The sequence below is a fragment of the Schistocerca nitens genome, chromosome 8 (genome assembly GCF_023898315.1).
Source record: "Schistocerca nitens isolate TAMUIC-IGC-003100 chromosome 8, iqSchNite1.1, whole genome shotgun sequence".
Lineage (NCBI taxonomy): Eukaryota > Metazoa > Arthropoda > Insecta > Orthoptera > Acrididae > Schistocerca > Schistocerca nitens.
In genome coordinates, this window is record NC_064621.1 from 596,675,522 (window position 1) to 596,680,829 (window position 5,308).

At 44.3% G+C, this 5,308-nt stretch overlaps 1 pseudogene; it reads right to left on the reverse strand.

Annotated features, from left to right (window-relative positions):
- Window positions 1–572: 572 nt before the first annotated feature.
- Window positions 573–690, reverse strand: LOC126200123 (5S ribosomal RNA; annotated as a pseudogene).
- Between the last annotated feature and the right edge of the window lie 4,618 nt (window positions 691–5,308).

Genomic DNA, 5,308 nt, shown 5'->3' on the forward strand with positions numbered 1-5,308 from the left:
TCGCGTACATACGTGTGACACAAGTGGCATCCAATCACCTGACCACGTTCGAAGTCCGTGAGTTCCGCGGAGCGCCACATTCTGCTTTCTCACGATGTATAACGATTACTGAGGTCGCTGATATTGAGTACCTGACAGTAGGTGGCAGCACAATGCATCTAATATGAAAAACTTATGTTTTGGTAGTGTCCGGATACTTTTGATCACATAGTGTACCGACAAACGATTTTTAGGAGAAGTTTTTCACACTTTAAAGTACTCTCTGTCGACAGTTCTGTGACACAAGATCATAATAATAACAAAAACAGAATATGTAAACAGAATTTCTGTGCCCACTTGCAACATGTAAAATGTGGTTGGTTAAAATAGTATAAAAGATGGAAATCTTCAGGCCAGAAGTGGCCTATCGGGACCATCCGACCGCCGTGTCATCCTCAGAAAAGGATGCGGATAGGAAGGGCGTGTGGTCAGCACACTGCTCTCCCAGTCGTTATGATGGTTTTCTTTGACCGGAGCCGCTACTATTCGGTCGAGTAGCTCCTCAGTTGGCATCACGAGTGCACCCCAAAGAATGGCAACAGCTCATGGCGGCCCAGATGGTCACCCATCCAAGTGCCGGCCACGCCCGACAGCGCTTAATTTCGGTGATCTGACGGGAACCGGTGTATCCACTGCGGCAAGGCCGTTGCCCAAAATAGTATAATCGAGAAAGTATTCTTCAAACAACCGAAAATATACGCCATTTTCTGTCAGTTTGTAATTACTTTCATTGCTTAACATTAATACTGTATAACATGTAATATGTCCTTAATGTTCTGTAGAAACTGAAATTTGTTGAATCTGAGTATGCCTGGTTAGGTGTAAGAGAGGGCCTGAAGGCCCTAATCTTGCCAGGTAAAATAAATGCATAAATAAATAAATAAATAAATAAATAAACATTAGTGCACATTCATGCACGTATGATCCTATACACACCGGGGTGACAAAGGTCATCGGATAGCTTCCAATATCATGTCAAACGACCCTTTTCCCGGCGTAATGCAGCTACTAGATCAGCATGGAGTCAACAAGACGTTGGAAGACCCCTGCAGAAATACTGAACTCTGCCGCCCCTAAGGTCGTGTAATTGAGAAACTGTTGCCAGGCAAGGATGTTGTGCGCTGACTGTCCTCCCGATTGTGCCCTATCAGTGGTTCATGGGATTTAGGTCGGGTGATCTGTGTGGCTAAATCATTCGCTCCAGTTGTCCAAAATGTCCTTCAAACTAACCATGAACAACTGTGGCCCGCTTTCATGGCTTGTCGTGGTAACACGAGGTCAGTGAATGGCTGCAAATGATCTCCAGGTAGTCGAACATAACAAATTCCAGTCAATTAGCGGTTCGGTTGGAACAGAGGATCCAGTCTATTGTCGGGTGAACACAGTCCACACCATTACGGAGCCACCCCAGCTTTCACAGTGCCTGGCTGACAACTTGGGTCCATGGCTTTGTGGGATCTGCGCCATACTCGAACGCTAATACCAGCTATTACCAACTGAAATCGGGACTAATCTGCCCAAGGCATGGTTTTCCAGTCGTCTAGGGTCGAACCGATATAGTCACGAGCCCAGGAGAGGTGCTGCAGGCGATGTCGTACTGTTAGCGTCGGTCGTCTTCAGCCGTAGCCCATTAAAGCCATATTTTGCCATACTGCCCTTACCGACACGTTAGTCGTACGTTCCACATCAGTTTCTGCGGTTATTTCACGCAGTGTTGCTTGTCTGTTAGGACGTTGCTTGTCTATTAGCACTGCGAACGCCGTTGCTCTCAGTCGTTGAGCGAAGGCCGTCAGCAAATTCGTTGTCCGTGGTGGGAGGTAATGCTTTCAGGTTTTATTGACACACTCTCGACACTGTTGATCTCGGAATACTGAATTCCCTAACGAATTACGAAATGGAATGTCCCATGTGTCTACCTACAACTACCATTCCGCATTCAGAGGCTCTTAATTCCCGTCGTGCAGTTACAGTCACGTCGTAAACCTTTTACATGAGTCACCTGAGTACGAATGACAGGTCAACCGACGCTCTGCCCTTTCATATCTTGTGTACATGATACTACTGCCATATGTATATGTGCGTATCACTACCCCATAACTCTTTTTCACCTCAGTGTAGTGTTGCAATTTTCGTTCACAGCTGCTAACAGGTAATAAGTCCCCAAAACAAAATTAGGGACTATGGATGGGAGGGGGGGCTGACAGTGTATGGCCCACAGCATGTGCCACACAAACCACCACCGGGTTTCCCACACCAGCAGCACTGAGCACTGCAACCGTAGGCTTCGCAGCAGAGGCCACCATCCCTCGGAGAGATGCAATCCTTCGGGAAAGGCAGGGCGGAGGCTCCAGACGACCGTGTTGCACTGTTGCATCATTCACGGCTCAGGGCAACAGCTGGCACGTTTCTGTGTTTCAGTTGGGGGTTATACGCTGTAAGCTTTCTCTAAAAAAAATAAAAAACAAAATGAAAAAAATTGTCTGTTTGTGTGAAAACTGAATATATTCTTTTCAAAAACTTTGCCCTCATCTAATGTATGGTTTAGATAAATATTCAGTTGCTGAACAAAACTGACTGTTGGTTGGCCCTGTGTTGCCATGTGAACAGTGTCGTGAAATAAAACTGCAAAGTTCACGAAATGCAAAATCTGAAATAAAGAAAATTAATGTAATTGTATACTCAGTGAAAACTGTACAACTAAAACTGAATACCGAAGTACATTATGAGCGTAGCGCTATACGAAGTGCAGTGTTTGACTTGGAATATTCACAGAAATAAATTGCTGCTCCACCCAGGAGAAAATAAATGTTCGAAAATTAGCGTCAGTGTTCACTGATAATTAATCTGCTTTCTAGTACGACACCTGACAATCCCGTCTACACACTGTTTGCTCGAGAATGCAAGGTGAGATCTGCCCTGGTATAAAAGTGGCCGGCGTTCTCGAAAGCAAACACAAATCAGCAGATGCAGCCGCTAAAGTAAAATAAACTACTCAATACTGATTTCTTTCTTCTTGCTTGTCAGAAACAATCTGTGACTTCGTGTGGCGTAAGGTGCAATGCACACACGACGAAATATTCAGAACTTTAATATGAATTGTGGAGAGGGGTTTTACATTAAAGACAGTCGTTATTGAAAAATCAGACTGATTAATGACAAAAAGGACTGCACATCATATGGTTCAAATGGCTCTGAGCACTACGGGACTTAACATCTGAGGTCATCAGTCCCTTAGAACTTAGAACTACTTAAACCTAAATAACCTAAGGAGACCACACACATCCACGCCCAAGGCAGGATTCGAACCTGCGACCGTAGCGATCACGCGGTTCCAGACTGAAGCGCTTAGAACCGCTCGGCCACATCGGCCGGCTGTACAACATAAGAAGATTCTAATAATTACGAAATTCTCTCATTACAAAATTTACAAACATTTCAACCAATTGCATTCTTGATGACATAATGAAAATCAAAGACATAAAATAAACAGTAATTATGAAAGTTATTACTTACCTAAGGGATAAAGATTTCCTTCAATTAATAGTCCTGACAAACAAACATATCATTCTTGCGTGTGCATTGGTTACCTCGGAAAATTCCTCCAAAAGTCTTGTCCGTCAACAGAAACAATGATGAATGTTCACAAACAAGTTTTCATCTCACTAGAGTACTGCAGATAATTTCTTTCAAATTCACATATAACAAATCTCCTTCTCTAAAAATTCAACTGCTTGCTATTATGCCTCATACAAGAATGCTCATGCACTGCACAAGTGACTGACTAGCAAGTCAACCACAGATAAAACTAAACACAGTCAAAGATCTTATTCACTGCTCATGCAATGCGCTCATTCATCTCTGTCCCAGTACAGTAAAGATGAATTATTTACAATAGCAGAAAACGTATGAGAAACTTACTACAGGCACGCAGCATCGGCATTCAGACCAGCAGAAAGCTTTTTGGACAACATGGTTGTGGAGAGAAGCAGCGATTAGTATGATGAATCAATAATTCAAAAACAGTCTTAATCGCATGTACAATCATTATTATACCGCCAACCGGTTTCAACCCGACGTAGGGGTCATCTTCTGGGCGTTTACACCATTGGTCGACTGCTGGTGGTGTCACTCCTGTCTACATATCGGCAGGAAACTGTGAAAGACAGGAAACTATGTACACAGGAGTGACACCACCAGCAGTCGACCAATGGTGTAAACGCCCAGAAGATGACCACTATGTCGGGTTGAAACCGGTTGGCGGTATAATAATGTTAATAAATGCGATTAAGACTGTTTTTGAATTATTGAGCAGAAAGCTGCTGCCCTAGATGGGAGCCTGAGAGGAGCGTCACAGCCGGCGTGTCGGTTTGTTGCAGGTCCCGCGGAGGCCTCAGCGCCAGCGCCCTCGTCAGCCGGCTCGTCAGCCCCCTCGTCAGCCGCCCACGACCCCCGCGACGCGGCGCCCCGTCGTCAGAGGCACCGCGACGCCCTACTTCGCTGGCCGGCCCGTCGCCGTCGTCCTCAGCCCTCCGCACACCCAGCGCCAGCCGGCGACCCTCTAGCCACGCACGGACTCTTCTCCTTCACTTCCACCCGTTCTCTCGCACCATTACCTCATCTCGTATTTTCGCATCCTCCACTGAGCACATTGTTCATGAAACCGCCCATCTATGTCTGTTCGTAGTACAAATAATAAACTCATTTATTCACTACGTCGTATTGTCATTAAAATGTACCACAAAATGGGTCACGCAAAGAAACCTCACTTGCTAGAAATCGGAACTCGTGGATGACACGTTTCAACCTTATAGTAAGAAGGATATAACACTCTGTTTCTGTGACCCATATTCCTTCCTTAGTTACCGTGGCAAGCGTCTACAGTAACGGATAAATAGAGGTAAATCTTTCGAAATGATATTACATCAAGAATTTGTAACAGTAGCTAACAGCAACCTGAGAGAATGTCAGATTGGGTTCAGGAGAAATGAAGACGAGAGATCCGGAGGATAGAAAAATTTATGGAAATAAACAATGAGGCTAAAAAAAATTATTAATAGTAAAAATGAGATGTGGGAAAAGAGATGTGAGAAGGTAAACAGATGTATGGGGACGATTCAAAGGTATCAAAAGCCTGGAAGATGGTGAACAGTTTAAGAAGAGCTGTAAAAGATAGTACAAATATAACAGTTATTGATTTTTGAGGAAGGGAAAATCATTTTAAATCACTGCTTATTGAAGAGAGAAACGAGTATAAGGAGACAGAACCGAA